Here is an 18,394-nt window from a genome sequence, read left to right as displayed (position 1 = left end):
TTTGAAATGGTAAAACAAAAGTCAAATAAAATTGCCAAATCCATGCAAGAAGCAACAAAATCTCAAATTAACTCTCATCCTTCTTTACAGGAAACGCCAATTCCTTGAAAATTGAACTCAGGACAGCAACTGTTTACCCCTCTAATTGGAAGGTTTCACAAATCGTCGAATCAGTGCAACACCATCAAGCAGTACCCAGGAAATGAAGCTCAGTGGTCAACCTTCAACTTATACGACTTCAACAATATCTCCAAACTTTTATCGACCATAAAACCAAACAACCACTACAATGATCTACTCCCTACACAATTTGTGATGACAATCACAATAAGCTGGTTAGCTTATCATCCCCAGTGATATTCATTTCTTCTCTTTTGTTATAGAAAGATAAGCGGATCCTTTAAGGTTGATTGAAGAAGGTTTATTTCACGAATTACAACACCCACGACCGGACGCTCCCGCTGCGCTCCAGGACCCCAGGCAACTGAACTAACATTGTCGGAACCTGGAACGCATCGGGCAGCGACCGATCATGGCGCACCAGGACCCCAGGCAACTAAACTAACGTTGTCGGAACCTGGAACGCATCGGGCAGCGACCGATCATGGCCACACATTCAAAGGAGGCACAGCCTCGTGAAACATCCTCGCGCTGTACTCCAGCACGAGGATGTGCATCAACATATAACATCTGTCTCAAGGATCCTTACCAGACTGCCAAAAAATGGGACAAGTCATACCCATCATAAAAAAAAAATAGATAACCCTCCTGACCCAAATACTTTTTGACTGGTGTCCAAGATTCCTCTATTAGCTAAAGTTCTAGAAAAGTGTGTGCATCAACAACTGAGCTAACACATCACTAAATTTAAACTAGTAGACGACTGCCAATAGGGGTTCAGACCAGATCATAGTATAGAAACTGCAATACTTCATATAGTGGATGATGCCCTACTCGCACCAGACCAAGACAAAACTTTTCTTTTATTTCTTCTGACCTATCATCAGCTTTTGACACAGTAAACCATGATAAATTGCTAGGATGCCTGGAAAATAGGACGGAGTTCTTCGAGAACCGTTCTAGAATTGTTGAAGTCCTCTTACAGAACAGAACGTTAAGATTTCTGGTGAATTATAAACTCTCAATACCTTCCCCCAATTCGATCGGAGTACCACAAGGCTCAACGCTTTCCCCTTCACTATTTAACTTATACATGGAACCTCTAACTAAAATACGTTGCCACGCCAACTTCTCCTTCCACATGTATGCAGATGACATACAGATTTACATTAAGATTTCGCCATTGGAGGAGATTAAGTCAAGGAACGGATCATTAAAGGTGACGGTTCAATGGTTAACAAGCAATCAGCTTAACCTAAACATGCAAAAAACAGAATTCCTACTAATATCCCCCACTTAAAGCTCACCCGATATAAAGGAATGGACCAATACGATCACCGCACTAAAGTACACCCTGAACATAGTGGATTTAACCAAATCACTAGGAATTACGCTAGATAAGAGCCTGAACATGGAAGCCCACATAAACTCGTTGGCTAAAAGTGCCCGATTTCACCTAAGCTATATTAGAAAACTAAAACCGTTCATCGAAACAGCAGACCTGAAATTGGCAGTCCAGGAATTAGTCATCTCGAGGATTGACTACAGACGTACAACACTATCAGGTCTACCCAAGATCTCAACAGCTCCTCCAAAAGCCTGTCAACACAGCCACTAGACTGGTTAAAATTACTACCCCATCTCTCCACATCTGGAGGCACTGAATTGGCTGCCATACGAAGCCAGAATTGAACTCAAAATGGCTTGGTATCACACGCAAAGTGATACACTTCAAAACACCGATGTATCTAGCTCAGAAATTGGAGATATCCAGTAAAAGCAGATATTCTAGGAGTGCCAGAGATCTAGTGCTGAAACGACCGTTCTTCCAGAAGAAGAAAACCTATGACAGAGCAGAATCGGAAGCCACACCTAGAATCCAGAATTTGATGCCCCCAAACATCTGAAGGATCCAGACACCTCAAGTTTCAAGAAGGAAGCCAAGATCTTTCTAATGAGCAAATTCCTACCTCAAGCATTACGGAACAATCTCTTAGAGATCTGTTTAGAGACTATAACATATCTCCCCACGTGCATATATTTTGCTGCGCCAGATGAACCCTAAGACAAAGCATTTTGAACCTTACCTCTGAGAGTCTATCCTCGTAACCAGCTAGACTCATATGCCCAATACACCTGTTAAATTTAGATTACTTGCTATTTTTGTTCGAGTGTACTAGTTTATAATATGGATCCTTTAGACTAATATATTTTGTTAATTTGCAAACATCTTTGCTGCTCTGAGAAGTTTTTTTTACACTTACCAGTATGTATAATGCTTGGTATCGAAATGTACTAACGGAACAAGTTATTACTGTGATGCGCTCTGATACCCTATGGGTTCATGTTCACACTATATAAAACACTGAATAAATAAATACATTATGAAAACAGATGCTTCTATTTTAGCAATAACTGACTCCTGGTTATATTAGTTTGCTGCTGTTGAACTTCAGTCATGTTTGGGGGCTGGAGGGCCTTGAGAGTCTGAGCATGGGGGTGTTGGCCCTAAGGCGTGGCTAAAAACAAACTATTCTGTATGTTTTTTAGGTCTTTCACCATCAGGTAGCTACAAATAAAATAACTGGCAGCTTAAATGAAATGAAATAAAAAATAAATAAATACAAAAGTTATTGCTTAGTGGGAAATGCACTATAGTTTGATGAAACCTCTATTAGTTAATAGACTGCAAAGGTCTGTGTGTAACCAGAGAGCAACAGAATTAAATCTTGGTTGGTGCAGTGGAGAATGATTTGTGTATTTTTTGTGCTACAAGGTTACAGTCTGTGACAGAAAGCACTGTGAATATGCAAGTCATTATTTTATACTTGCATTATGCACAATATAAAATAAACCGCTATAAAATGCCCAAAAAGGTTTATGATAAAATGATGCTTCCAAAATATAGATTTCAGTAATACCCAGACAGTATGTAATTCATTTCTTATTCCATAACTGTCTATTCAAAATTGCTTTGGGCATAGTAAACACTATGTAAATACAATTACAATTAAAAGCATGCACTTTGCAGCTCAGTTGTTAACTCTGCACTACCACTCAAAAATAATTCATCTTTGTCATCACAAAGCTTCCAGTGATTCGATCAATTAAAGCCAGCACCGGCTCCCAAGCAGCCCATACTTTTGCAGATTACCCTTTACAGTTGCAGAATAAATTGTAGCACACATTTGCATTTCTTTCAAGCAGTCTTGTACTCTGGGAGGAAAGCATGTTTAGCTACCTGCCCGGTTTTGGATTCACAACACAGGATGCTCCCTGAATGATACTCCATCTGAAGCATTTTAACTATCAGAATTAAGAGTCCGTCAATGGTTGTCTTTTTTCAAAATGAAGAACAAATGTTTTGGATTTAAGGCAGAAGAGAAGCTGAGAAATGTGTGCCCATGACTCCTGGCCTCCTTGGGGGTCGTGCCCCACAGATTGAAGATCTCTGCTGTAAAATATTAGGAATAGTGGTGGTTTCTTATTTTGGTCAAAATGGCCCATTTGTGTCCTTAGGTCGAAATGTTTTGAAGTGATATAGTGGGAAGCCTGGAATTCAAGTATGGGTTTCATCATGTTTTGCATCCTGCCTTCAAAGAGTGCATCATGCTACTTTACCTTGGGCCACAAACGTGCACTAATCTTCAATGCCTAATGATGTTGCCTCCCTGGGATTGGCTTGCTGACTGACTTCCCTGAAGAAAATAACTTTCTTTTAAATAATGTATACCTTCCCTTAAAAACTGCATTCTGAGAATAATATCAAGGATCACTCCTTAAGTTGCTGAGTCTCAGGAAGGCAGATATCACCGAAACATTACAAATAAATGGTACAGCAGATATTTGAAGTGCTGTCATTTTTTCCACGTTATTTGTCAGTATTGTGGGAATTACTGTTCTGGATGGATATATATGTACACATACCAAAGGGTAAGTTATAGTTAGGAAAACTGTATTTCTTCTTCCTATAGAGAGCCAGCTTAAACTACACAAACATTAGAAATTCTAAAGCTATACTTAACTCTTCCTGTACAATGTAGTGTTACGAGTGAGTTAACAACACTGTAAGGAGGTGTGTAAATGATAAGTGATATGTAAATTATACATTTCAGTTATAACTAGCTAGATCAGGTGTCTCCAACAAGTAGCTTGTGAGCTACCAGTAGCTCTCCAGCTACCTGTGAGTATCTCTCCTGTGTTCAGCCCAGCTTTCTATTAAAGAAGGTTTTGCTTGCTTGAATTATTTATATACTAAAATGTAAAAGCATCTTCTCAAGATGAAAATGTGTCTATTTTCAGGCCTCATAACGTTGATGTTTGGTCAAAAAAATTGTTACATTTTCAAAATGTTTTTAAAGCTATTATTGAGTTGGGGAGTTTATTACTCATATTTACCTTAGTGCCAGGGGGATTAAAGCTATGGCTTTTATGGATTACCCATGTAAAGACATTTCAAATTCTCAAAGGATTTTTTTTACATTAGTACTGGAAACTCTGCCTCATACACTCCGCAAAGTTCGACCTTAAAAACCACGCATCCTGGTCCTCCTTCCACACCTACAGTGAAGAATCTATATTAAAAACGCTCACAGCCCTGAACCCTTCCAGCCACTTCACTGACCCTCTGCCCGCAAACTACATAAAAGAATTCACCCCACTGCTATTGCCTCTATGGACCAAGATTATCAACACCTCTCTCCTTCAAGGAACCATCCCAGAAATTCTGAAAGCAGGGCATATCTTAAAGAAGTCATTAGCGGACCCCTCATACTTAAATAACTATCACCCAATATCCAACATCCCCACTCTGGCCAAACTTTTAGAAAAATGTGTCCACACACAGCTTAGGAAACACATAGACCTATTCAACCTACTCGTCCAATACCAATCCAACTTTCGTGCAGGGCACAGCACTGAATCAGCCATGACCCACATAATAGATGACACATTAAAGATCCTTGACAAAAATGAAGCCTGTCTACTAATCTTGCTTTACCTTTCCTCTGCCTTTGACACCGTTAAACACGACAACTTGATTGATATCTTGAAATACAGAATGGGATTATCTGGATCCATGCTAAATTGGTTCACCGCCTTCCTACAGAATAGATCACAAAGTTTCAAGGTTAATCAATCCTTATCCAAGCCCATCCCAGTCACTTTAGGAGTACCACAGGGATCTTCCCTTTCACCCACACTTTTCAATCTGTTCATGGAACCTCTCACCGATCTGCTCAGCTCCCTGAAGGTTCATTACCATATGTACGAAGACAACACACAACTACATAAAGATCTACTCACTTGAAGACATCAAATCCCTCAATTCAACGCTTCAAAAAATGCAGAGCTGGCTAGCCGAAAACAATCTGAAACGAAACACCCTCAAAACGGAATTATACTTAATCGCTCCCCCAACCAATCGTCCACCATCCTCGAGTGGATGAACCACCTAACAGCACTCAAAGGCCAACCTCTCATTATAGACTAAGCCAAATCATTGGGAGTGACCCTGGACAGAAATCTAAATATGCAGAAATACATTAGCACCTCTACAAAATGAGCAAACTTTCAAATGAAAACCTTGAGAAGACTGAAACGCTTCCTGCGAGCAAATGACTTCAAACAGGCAGTTCAAGTGCTAGTTATCCCTGGAGTGGAATATGAGAGTGTCACTCTTTGTGGCCTCTCTAAATCGTCGACGGCCCCTCTTAGAGCTTCACTCAACGCAGCTGCTAAACTCATCACAGGCTCCAAAAGAAACAGTCACATCTCCCCTGACCTGCGAGTCCTCAACTGGCTACTTTTCGAGGCGTGAATTCATCTGAAAATCGCTTGTATGACACACAAGGCATTACATCACAAAACTCAGAGTTATCTAGCTCAGAAACTTGTACTCTCATGTGGTACCAGATCCAATAGGAGCTCCAATAATATATTCAAACCACAACGATTCGTAAAGAAGACAACATACAACCGCACCTTCTCAGGAATGGCACCCAGGATTTGGAATGCTTTGCCCCCAGAAACGAGACAGAACCCGTCTACTGCGTTCCTCAAAAAAGTAGTGAAAGCTATTCTCATGGCTAAATTTACTTGAACTTTCCATATATACCTGTAATATATCTATTTATATAGTGCAATCAAAAGGGAGGGTTTTGAGTAAGTAGGAAGTAGTGGCGCTCAGCTAAAATTTGCATAAGTACTAAGCAAAATTCAAATGAAAACGGTGCTAACCAGGTAGGGAAGACCCTTGTAATCCCTATATGCGTGTAGGAAAACTTCCTACATCAAAATAGTACATTCAAATCCTGGGCACACGTGCATTAGTATATACATATGAGGTCACATAAATATAAGTCCATTCAAGAGTAAATTTCATAAAGTTCGCAGAAGAGTTGTTTACTGTTTCATTTAATTCGTATCATGTAGAAAAATAAACAGCAAAAGCAATCAGCCAACACGTGTTTCGTCTAGGAGGATACTCCCACGACTTCTTCAGGGCTGGGAATGATACCCGTAAGGGTCTTGTTCGCGCTATACAAACCTTCAAAATAAATAAATAGTGTACAGCAGAAAGGGGTAGAGTAGAGTGCAGTGGCGTAGAGGGAGTTGCTTAGAGTGTCATGCAGTGAGGTACAGTGGCGTGTTATAGAGTGTCATATCAAACATTGTCTGTGTGGAGGGGCATACAGTTGAATGGTGTAGAATGTAGTGGTATGTCGTCCAGTGGAGGGGTGTGTTGTGCATTGGTGTGGAGTGTCATAGAGCGGAGTGATGTGTTGTGGAGTTCAGTGAAGTGGTATGTTATAGCATGACGTGTTGTACAGTGTGTTAGAGTGGAGTGTCTTAGAATGGAGTAGTGTGTCATACAGTAGAGTGGAGTAAAGTGGCATGAAGTGACATAGCGGGAGTTGTAAACTGGAATACAGTGTCCTAGAATAGAGGGTTGTAGAGTGCAGGGGCGTAGACTTGAGTAGAGCGGAGGGCCATAGAGAGAAGTGCCATAAAGTAGATTGTCATAGAGTGTTTCATACCGTGTTGTGACATAGACTGTCGTGGCATACAGTGTCATGGTGTACAGTTTAGAGGCATAGAGTAGAGTGGTGTACAGTGGAGTAACGTAGAGTGGGATATAGTGGAGTGGCGTACACCGGGGTGGCATGTCGTAGAGTAGATTGGAGTGGTGTACAGTGTAGTAGCTTGTCATAGATTGGAGTTGTTTGTCATGAGTGGCGTGTTGTTGATTGTCTTAAACGGGAGTGGCATGTCTTGGAATGGAGTGCCATAAAGTGAGGTGAGCAGAGTGGAATACAGTAAGGTAGAGTGTAGTGGTGTGTCATATAGTGGAACGGCGTAGAGTGTACTGTCGTAGTGTGGAGTGGTGTGTTGTGGAGTGACGTGTCGTGCTGTACAATAGAGTGCCGTGTCATAGAGTGGTCTCTGGTACACTCAATCAAATCGTACTTTGATAGTACAGCTTAACAACCGAGAGGGTATCCAGGTGCTGTGCTGCAGGTATCAGTCGAAGAGCCCGGTCTGGAGTCCCTTATTGAAGTGGGTCAGTGAGGGTGAGGCATGGAAATGGAAGGGGAGGGAGTTGCAGGATTTGTCGGCGAGGTGGGAGAAGCAGCATCCTCCAGAGCAGCTGATGCGTCGTATATATGTTGGAGGCGAGGTGTGTGGAGCGGAGGTTCCTGGGAGGTCAGTGAAAATGCAGGCGGTGGCCCATGTAGGCCATGGAGGGCTTTGTAGGCATGGGTCAGAAGCTTGAAATTAAATCTCAACTGGACAGGGACCAGTGGAGGTTGTTCAGGTGCTGGGTCATGTAAGTCCACTTGGGCAGCTGCGTTCTGGATTATCTGGAGTTTTTTCATGAGTTCGGTGGTGGTGCCTGCATAAAGAGCGTTGTCATAGTCCAGCCGGCTCGTGATGAGGGCCTGTGTCACTGTTTTCTATGTGCTTATGGGGAGCCATTTGAAGACTTTGAGGAGCTTTCGGAGCGTGTCAAAGCAGGCTGAGGAGACTGTGTTGACCTGACGTTTCATGGAGATTTCGCTATCCAGGATCATGCTGAGGTTGTGGGCATGATCTTTCAGAGTGGGGATGGGTCTGAGTTTTGATGGTCACCAGGAGTCATTCCAGAGGGCTGTGTGTCTGGCAGAGGATCAGAACTTCGGTTTTTGTCTGTGTTGAGCTTTAGGCAGTTGTCCATGCTGAGACTCTCTTTATACAGTTGTGGAAGTTGTTCTTTGTCGAGGTGGGGTCCGTTGAGAGCGAGAGGATGAGCTGGGCGTCTTTGGCGTAGGAGATGGCGTTGATTTTGTGGGATCTGACGGTGTCTGCGAGTGATGTAATTTAAATGTTCAAAAGAGTTGGACTGAGGGATGAGCCTTGAGGGACACTGCGAACGGTGTGTGAGGTGAACGGAGGGAGGTGGACTCTCTGGGTATGCCCTGTGAGAAATGATGTCATCCATCTGAGCGCATCGTCTGTCACTCCGATCTGGCGTAGTTGATTAATGAGTGTGTTGTCGGAGACGGTGTTGAAGGCTGCAGAGCGGTCGAGCAGGATCAGGGCGGCTGATTCTCCTCTGTCGAGTAGGGTGCGGATGTTGTCTGGTGCAGCAATCAGTGGTGTCTCGGTGCTGTGGTTGGCCTTAAAACCTGATTGAGAATGGTCCAGGAGGTAGTTTCTCTGCAGGTGTTCAGTGAGTTGAAAGTTGATTGCTTTATCCAGGATTTTGTAGGGGAACAGGAACAGCAAGATGGGATAGTAGTTCTGGAGCTTGGGTCTGCAGATTGTTTCTCGAGGAGGGGTCTCACCTCTGTTTTTCCTGGAGTTAAGAAAGGGGGCTGTGGTTATGGAGGCCTTGAGAATAGTGATGAGCTGCTGGCTGATCCTGTCTCCTCCAAAGGTAAAAACCCGTTGGGGACATGGGTTGGTGGGTGCTCCCAAGTGAATGCAGTTTTTAGTGGTTGTGTTCGGTGTGCTGAGTTTTCCCATGCAGTGACCAGGTAGTTGGCTGTGGCGGTCGATGAGATGCTGAGGAGTTCTGTAGGTTGGGGATATAAGTTTCCCTTAGAAGGCTGATATCTTGGCTGATGCGCAGGTGAACTCTCTGACGATGGTGAAGAGTTCCTTGGCTTGGTTGGTGCTGGTCTTGATCCAGTGGGTCAAGGCATCCTTATTATTGGCTTTAAGCTGGCGGTGAAGGTTGTTGAGGGCTGACTTGAAGTTGGTTAGGTCGTTGAGGTTCTTGCTGGTGCACTTTACAGTTGTTTACAACTGCACTTCGACGTGCTGAGTGTACCAGTTGGCTTTCGGTCGGTCTGTGTTTTTTGGCTGGTTTGGTGGGAGCGACTCAGGCAGCAGGCCTGGTGATCCAGGTGTTGAAGTTCTCTACTATCTGGTCCATGTTGGTGGTGACGTTGTGCTGTGAAATGCTGAGGGGGTCAGTCCATTGGTGCTGAGTGACCTTGGTCCAGCTGCTGAAAGGGAAGGTTGTGGCGGTTGGGGTGGTAGGAGGAGGTCCGGCGAGGGTGAAGTGTATGATGGAGTGGTCCAACCAGTGGTTCTGATATGTGGCTGTATCTGATTCTCTTGCTGGAAGTGAAGATGGGTTCCTGCATGTGTCCTGCTTTCTGTGTGGTGTCTGTGACTAGATGCTTGAGACTGATTTTGCCCAATCTTTCTAGGAGATCTGTGGGGTTGGTGTCAGTGGGGCCATCCAGGTAGAAATTGAGTACTCCCAGGATGACGTAGTGTTTGGATTCAATGGCGAGCGGGGTGATGAATTCAACGATGGCGTCGCTGAGGCTGGTTCATGGTACTGGCAGTCTGTATGTGAGGGTGCCTTTGATGGTGGTTTTGTAGTCAGTGCAGAGCTGGAAGTTCAAGTGTTCCATGATTGGCATTGTTTCATTATTGGTGATGGTGCAGGTGATCGATTCCTTGTGTACGATGGTGATGCCACCTCCGTGTCTGTTGCTGCCGTCACAGTGTTTTATCTTGTAGCCGGTGGGTGTTGCTGTGGCGATGTCCGGGGCCGATTTAGGGGTGAGCCAGGTCTCTGTAATGAAGGTCACGTCAGGGCCGAGGGTGGAGATGAGGTCGCAGACTTTGGTGGCGTGTTTGAGGAGCAATCTGACATTGACCAGGAAGCAACTGAGCTGTTCTAGGGATGTCTCGTCTGCCGGGGCTGACATGGTGTTGGTTGCTGCGATGGTGGTTGTTGCTGGGGTGGTAGTGAACTGTCAGCTGATGCAGGCAAATGGTCCTGCTGTTGAGCCATGCAACGTATCTAAGGGAGTGTGTGGGTCCAGGGTTCCTGGCACTTGGTGCGGTCCAGGTGTGGATGGGCACAGACGGGATTGTCTTTAAGGTGCCTTTGGTGTGCTGGTGGTGAGGCAGTGCAGTGGCCTCCATAAATAGTCCTGGGAGGTGGAAGGGCCTGCCTGGGAGGCAGGAGTGTGAGGCGTGAGAAAACATGTGGTTAGGTAGATTCTGGGGAAATGCTGGGCGGGGGCAGGGCTATGTAGGAGGTAAAGTACCCAATTAAAATAGACAAGATAAAGCACAAAATAAAGCACCAAATTAACAAAATTAACAATGCCCGAAAAGTAATTAAAGGGGCACTTAGAGCACCTGAGAGGAGATTTCCCAGAAGACGGCAGGCTAGGTTAGATCACCAGCAGCAGAGAAGAATGGGTGCATGCAGGGGCATGATTCAACTGTGCTGCCAGAGAGAGCTAGGCACCTGTGGCAGCTGTGGAGAGGGAGCAGCTGACCGGACCGAGAGGTCAAGGGCTATACAGTGTCTTAGAGTGAAGCGGCATAGAGTGGAGTGTCATAAAGTGAACTGGGATGTCGTAGACTGAAGTAGCGTACAGTGGAGTGACATGTCGTACAGTGGAATACCGTGTCCTAGAATGGAGTGGTGTGTCATAGAATGGATTGGCATGTTGTCGAGTGGAGTGGAGTGTTATGTGGTAGAGTAGGGTGGCGGGTTGCAACGTCAAGTGTGTACTGTTGTATAGTGGAGTGGGGTGTTGTAGAGTGGAATGAGTTGTCATAGAGTGTGGTGGTCTGTCATACAGTGGAGTGGAGTGTTGAGTTGTTGTGAGAAGTTGGCCTGGTATATGATGTCCACTAATTAAAGTGGACACCTTGCACCAGTCTAAACAATCCTTATGGTGGTTTAGGAGGTCAAACCTTAGACAGCAATCCAAGCGGTAGCTGTAGAGAGCAGCCTTCAGGGCTTAGTCTTAAAGAAATGTTTAGCAGCTTGTTTTACTAGAGTGCAATCTTATTGTTTTGGTTAAATGAAAGGAGAACCACACAGTAGGTATAAGAATGTGTATTTATTATTATAATGCCTGAAATACATCAAAGTATCTGCTACATGCAGATAAACACAAACCACACAATACTGTAGCACAGAAACAATCGTAAGTAGCACTAATAAACAGTGGGCTCCCGGGGGAGACCAAACCATATACTAAAATAGTGGTATAAGCACCATGACTCAAGTCAAGACAATGTCTAGAATGTGTAGAATCACTGGGATTCCAAGGAACCACCCAAGGTGAGTAAGTAGGGACCCCACGGAGGACGGGTGCAGTGTGAGAACATGACTGCGTGCTACGTACAATTCAATGGGAGAGTCACGGTTCCAATTTTAAAGTTTAAGTACCCTAACCAGTAGATTATGAGGAAACCCTTTGTAACATGGAAGGTTGGAGAGCCACCCCACCCGTGGATACCGAAGTACCAGAGTTACCTATCCCAGAGGAGCCGGGTGCATAGGGCTGAAGTGGCGTTGGAAACCGCTGTCGTTCTCAATGGGAGTCTTCAAAGAAATACCACTGCTGGAAAGAAGAAAAGTGTCCGCTGGAATCGGCAGGTGAATTCTTGATGGAAGTGATGGAAGGAAGCTGAAAGCAGAGGGGACAGAGAGATGAAGTCGGGCCCAGTCGAAGTCCTGCAAAGTCCAGAGTGTCCAGACGGTCGAAGGTCAGTCGTTTCTTGTTCAGAATCTTGTCCTCATCGAATCTAGGGTCCTACAGCCAGGTAAGCCCTTTTGTACCCACGGGGGAGGGTTGGACAGATTCAGGGAATTCTCCCAGGGGAAGTTCAGGACAGGGGGTTGGTACACCCATGTTCTTTGTCCAGTTTCTCGCCAGAGCAGGAGCCCATAACTGGTTTGAGCTGGACTATGCACAGGGACACCAAATGTGCCCCTCGTACAGACTTTCAGGCACTTTGGAAGTGAACCCACCCAGCTCCAATACACTAAATCCTGTCTGGGAGGTGGTTACACCTCTCTGTATCAATAGAAAAGAAAAAAAAGAATCCTTTGGAACGTCTTCCAGGGCTAGCAGTATGATCTATATATACCACTAGTCACTGAGTTCTCGCTCATTTACTCAAATCTCTATCATTCCAAGGCACACAACATTACCTATGTATTCCAAGTATCATCACAGTCTTAAACATTCATATTCATATCACTCGTGGAGAAAAATTATAACCATATACCCATGGCCAACATTTTAGATACAACTTAAAAACAGAGGTTATTATCTAATTGCAAATTTATTGATGAATTAATCAGATCTAAAAAGGCATGTATCTATAACAATACATGGACAATCAATAGTACTGTTCTATCAAAGCACTATACACATAGTAAAAACATTGAATGCATAAAAAATCAGAATAAAACAACAATTGTAAGTAAAAGAAGGAGAGAGAGCGAGTATACACAACAGACAAAAATCTAGGTCTGTAAAATGGCCACATCCATGTATTCTTATTAAAGGCTGGGACCCGGTACTATACAGTGGATTAGTGCTCAAAGGTCCCGGTCTCTTCACGGATTGTTTTCCTATATTAGAGTGTCGACGCGTTTCGATCGAAGCCTTATGTTGCCATCTTTAGCAAGACAGAAATGTTGTGACTCTCAGAGGAAGACTGGTATAGACTGGAACGAATTAAAGAACACCTGTATGACAAAACACACAAATCCGTATATTTCTCTGAAAAGGTTGTACAATCATACATTAAGCTGACCTATTTAACATGTCACCGTGGAATAGGTTCAAGTTACTACCAAAGCACGTTTACAGAGATACAACCTAAGCAATTGTTGTATCTAGATATAACTGACTAAATATTAAACATTTATGAAATGCATTGGTCCCTGCCTGGATCCAAAAATATACCCAACATGGCTGTAACAGAATGATATAAACCACAGCAAAGTCCTAAATTCTAGAGACCCTACCCCCTCACCCTTTGCGTATAATGGTCATAATTTTCTTCAATTAAACATACCACATTCGAAGTTGTCACTTTCCCACTTATTCACTTTCCATACCCTCGTATCCATACTGATCGTACATTATTGTTTATTAAAAAGCAAACAATCTCTCACCTCATACTCCTATTATGAGAGTACTAGGGCATCTGGGCAACCAATAACCCATGGAAATCTGGGGCAGATACCTCCGTCTTTCCTATTGGTGTCCGGGTGTGGGATATATCTAAAAAATGTATAATAGCAAACATGTAATCCTATCGGCTGTATCTTACTGTCCGTGGCGTGCTTAATTGCCACAGTATTAACTTAAAAGTCTCACCTTTTTAAGGCCTCGGTTGAACCCACAGTGGGGCTCAATCTTGTAAAATACGCTTAGGTCACAGGCACGGAAAAACCTCCGCTTTAGCGTTCTGCAGGGTAGAATAAGTGCCCTCGAATTAAATACTGTACATATAGGTCCCAGCCCCTATTGTGTTATTCCTGAACTAAAAGAATTCATAAATAACCTACCTTATTTGTTAAAATATAACGTACTGGGGTTAAACTTGTGCATTCTCCTTACGGTGTTTTTTAACATCAATGAGGTCCTTTTTACACCTTAAAAGAACCCTTTTATTATTAGGGTCTGCGAGAGAAAGAACAGAGATAACAATGTCTATCTCTATATGTACATACAAACTCAGTTTCAGTTTGTCATATTGCGCCTAAAATGTATATTTTATAATAATGTTTTACAGTCCTTCTCTAACATAAGCTATTTTTTACCGTTGCAGCTGCTTCCACGGCATACCAGAACCACAGCATAGCATACGTGTATTATGGCGGGCATACAAGGGAACGGTATGAATTGTACCGTAAAGATTATGTTGTTGAGCCCGCTCTTTTAGTCGATACATACCCGTTCCCTTCTCACAAAGAAGTTTGTAAAATGTTAAGTCTGTTGTTTAGAATCATATCACCACTTACTATTATCTCAACACCTATTTAAAGCCCACCCGCTCCACTCTTGCGCCGGTTTACACTTGGAATACATAGGTAATGTTGTGCGCCTTGGAACCATAGAGATTTGAGTAAATGAGCGAGAACTCAGTGACTAGTGGTATATATAGATAATACTGCTAGCCCTGGAAGACATTCCAAAGGATTCTTTTTTATTGATGCAATTGTATAGAACCCTATTCCTTTGGTGTTAAGGGGTCCTTCTCATTTATTTGCAAAGCCACACCTCCCTGTTACAGGATGCCTATTGTGCTGCCTTCCCCTGCTCGAGCTTGGCTCAGCAGCAGGAGGGCAGAAATGTGTCTCTGGTTGGCAGCAACCATTTTGTGGCGTCCGGGTTGAGAAGGCTGGTACCGGGAAGACGAGGGACCCACGATGCTTCCTTCAGAAGGGTGGAATCATACCTCCCACATCGGTTACCGGTGTGGAGGTATGATTCAAAGGTGTTTGATTCCGAACCGTTTTCTAGATAGTATTTACCATTTTCAGCTGTTTTCTAGATAGGTTATAATGCACCTCTACCTATATGTCGAGCTGTGTCACAGTCAACCTGGGAGAATGGTCTACGAAGGCTGCAGAGGGGCTCTGCTCATGCAGGGGCACTCTCTCACGTAAAACCCAGCACCCTGCCTTCAGGATTGTTAAGGCCTGCTATAGGGGTGTCTTTTAGGTTTTAAGTGTAGTGACCTATAGATATAGTAAACCTATATCTATCGTAAGTGGTGCATGCACCACCTTACACAGACTGCAATGGCAGACCCATAGTTCCATTTTTTAATGGCCTCTCATGTGTGGCATAATACATGCTTCAGCCCATGGGAGGCCTCTGGAGTACCTATGCCCTGGGTACATGAGTACCATATACTAGGGACTTCTAAGGGTACCCCAGTATCCAATCTGGAGTGTACCTAAGTGCATGTCAATCCATTTTAGGGAGAAAGCAAATAGACTGGGGTCCTGATTAGCAGGATCCCAGTCAGACTAGTCAAAAACAATGTAACATCAAGCAAAATGTGGGGGTAACCATAAGAAGCAGATCCTACTATCCCACAGTTGTTAAGTATTGTTTAAAGAGACCTAGGTCCTCATTACGAGTAGTAGAGAGAGAGTAGTAGAGAGTAGCAGCGAGTGAGTAGTAGAGAGAGAGTAGTAGAGAGTGAGTAGTAGAGAGAGTAGTGGAGAGTGAGTAGTAGAGAGTGAGTAGTAGAGAGTGAGTAGTAGAGAGTAGTAGAGTGAGTAGTAGAGAGTGAGTAGTAGAGAGTAGTTGAGAGCGAGAAGTAGAGAGTGAGTAGTGGAGAGTGAGTAGTAGAGAGTAGTAGAGAGCGAGTAGTAGACAGTACGTAGTAGAGAGTAGTGGAGAGTGAGTAGTAGAGAGAGAAGTAGTAGAGTGAGTAGTAGAGAGTGAGTAGTAGAGAGTAGTAGAGAGAGAGTAGTAGAGAGTAGTAGAGAGTGAGTAGTTGAGAGTGAGTAGTAGAGAGAGAGTAGTAGAGAGTGAGTAGTAGAGAGAGTAGTGGAGAGTAGTAGAGTAGTAGAGAGTGAGTAGTAGAGAGAGAGTAGTAGAGAGTGAGTAGTTGAGAGTGAGTAGTAGAGAGAGAGTAGTAGAGTGAGTAGTAGAGAGAATAGTGGAGAGTAGTAGAGTAGTAGAGAGTGAGTAGAAGAAAGTGAGTAGTAGAGAGAGAGTAGTAGAGAGTAGTAGAGAGTGAGTAGTAGAGTAGTAGAGAGTGAGTGGTAGAGAGTAGTAGAGAGTAGTAGAGTGAGTAGTAGAGAGTGAGCAGAAGAGAGTAGTAGTAGAGAGTAGTAGAGAGTGAGTAGTAGAGAGTGAGTAGTAGAGTGAGTAGTAGAGTGAGTAATAGAGAGTGAGTAGTAGAGAGTGAGTAGTAGAGAGAGAGTAGTAGAGAGTGAGTAGAGCGAGAGTAGTAGAGAGTGAGTAGTAGAGAGAGTAGTGGAGAGTGAGTGGTAGAGAGTGAGTAGTAGAGAGTGAGTAGTAGAGAGTAGTAGAGTGAGTAGTAGAGAGCGAGTAGTAGAGAGAGAGTAGTAGAGTAGTAGAGAGTGAGTGGTAGAGAGTAGTAGAGACTAGTAGAGTGAGTAGTAGAGAGTGAGCAGAAGAGAGTGAGTAGTAGAGAGTAGTAGTAGAGAGTAGTAGAGAGTGAGTAGTAGAGAGTGTGTAGTAGAGTGAGTAGTAGAGTGTGAGTAGAGAGAGAGTAGTAGAGAGTGAGTAGTAGAGAGAGTAGTGGAGAGTGAGTGGTAGAGAGTGAGTAGTAGAGAGTGAGTAGTAGAGAGTAGTAGAGTGAGTAGTAGAGAGCGAGTAGTAGAGAGAGAGTAGTAGAGAGTAGTAGAGAGCGAGTAGTAGAGTAGAAGAGAGTGAGTGGTAGAGAGTAGTAGAGAGTAATAGAGAGTAGTAGAGAGTGAGTAGTAGAGAGTAGTAGTGAGTGAGTAGTAGAGAGTGAGTAGTAGGGAGAGAGTAGTAGAGAGTGAGTAGTAGAGTAATAGAAAGTGAGTAGTAGAGAGTAGTAGAGAGTGAGTAGTAGAGAGTAGTAGAGAGTGAGTAGTAGAGTAGTAGAGAGTAGTCAGTCAGTGTTAGTCAGTCAGTGTCAGTGTCAGTCAGTCAGTCAGTGTCAGTCAATCAGTGTCAGTCAATCAGTGTCAGTCAGTCAGTGTCAGTCAGAGTCAGTCAGTCAGTGTCAGTCAAACAGAGTCAGTCAGTCAGTGTCAGTCAATCAGTGTCAGTCAGTCAGTGTCAGTCAATCAGTGTCAGTCAGTCAGTGTCAGTCAGAGTCAGTCAGTCAGTGTCAGTCAATCAGTGTCAGTCAGTCAATCAGTGTCAGTCAGTGTCAATCAGTCAGTCAGTGTCAGTCAGTCAGTGTCAGCTAGAGCAGCTCTGATGACCTGGTTCTCTGGCTCTAAAGCAGCTCTGCTGAGCTGGTTCTCTCCCTCTAAAGCTGCTCTGCTGAACTGGTTTCTCTGGCTCTACAGTAGGTCTGCTGACCTGGTTCTCTGGCTCTAGAGCAGCTCTGCTGACCTAGTTCTTAGGCTACAGAGCAGCAGTGCTGATCTGGATCTCTGGCTCTACAACAGCTCTGCTGACCTGCTTCTCTGGCTCTAAAGCAGCTCTGCTGACCCGGTCCTATGGCTCTAAAGCTGCTCTGCTGAACTGGTTTCTCTGGCTCTACAGTAGGTCTGCTGACCTGGTTCTCTACCTCTAGAGCAGCTCTGCTGACCTAGTTCTTAGGCTACAGAGCAGCTCTGCTGATCTGGATCTCTGGCTCTACAACAGCTCTGCTGACCTGCTTCTCTGGCTCTAAAGCAGCTCTGCTGACCCGGTCCTATGGCTCTAAAGCAGTTCTGCTGACATGGTTCTCTGGCTCTAGAACAGCTCTGCTGACCTGGTTCTCTCCCTCTAGAGCAGCTCTGCTGACCTGGTTCTCTCCCTCTAAAGCAACTCTACTGACCTGGTTTCTCTGGCTCTACAGCAGCTCTGCTGACCTGGTTCTCTGGCTCTAAAGCAGCTCTGCTGAGCTGGTTCTCTCCCTCTAAAGCTGCTCTGCTGAAATGGTTTCTCTGGCTCTACAGTAGGCCTGCTGACCTGGTTCTCTGGCTCTAGAGCAGCTCTGCTGACCTAGTTCTTAGGCTACAGAGCAGCACTGCTGATCTGGATCTCTGGCTCTACAACAGCTCTGCTGACCTGCTTCTCTGGCTCTAAAGCAGCTCTGCTGACCCGGTCCTATGGCTCTAAAGCAGTTCTGCTGACATGGTTCTCTGGCTCTAGAGCAGCTCTGCTGACCTGGTTCTCTCCCTCTCGAGCAGCTCTGCTGACCTGGTTCTCTCCCTCTAAAGCAACTCTACTGACCTGGTTTCGCTGGCTCTACAGCAGCTCTGCTGACCAGGTTCTCTGGCTCTAGAGCAGCTCTGCTGATCTAGTTCTTAGGCTCTAGAGCAGCTCTGCTGACCTGG

The sequence above is a fragment of the Triturus cristatus genome, chromosome 3_2 (genome assembly GCF_964204655.1).
Source record: "Triturus cristatus chromosome 3_2, aTriCri1.1, whole genome shotgun sequence".
Classification (NCBI taxonomy): domain Eukaryota; kingdom Metazoa; phylum Chordata; class Amphibia; order Caudata; family Salamandridae; genus Triturus; species Triturus cristatus.
Note: the sequence above shows the minus strand (reverse complement) of the source record.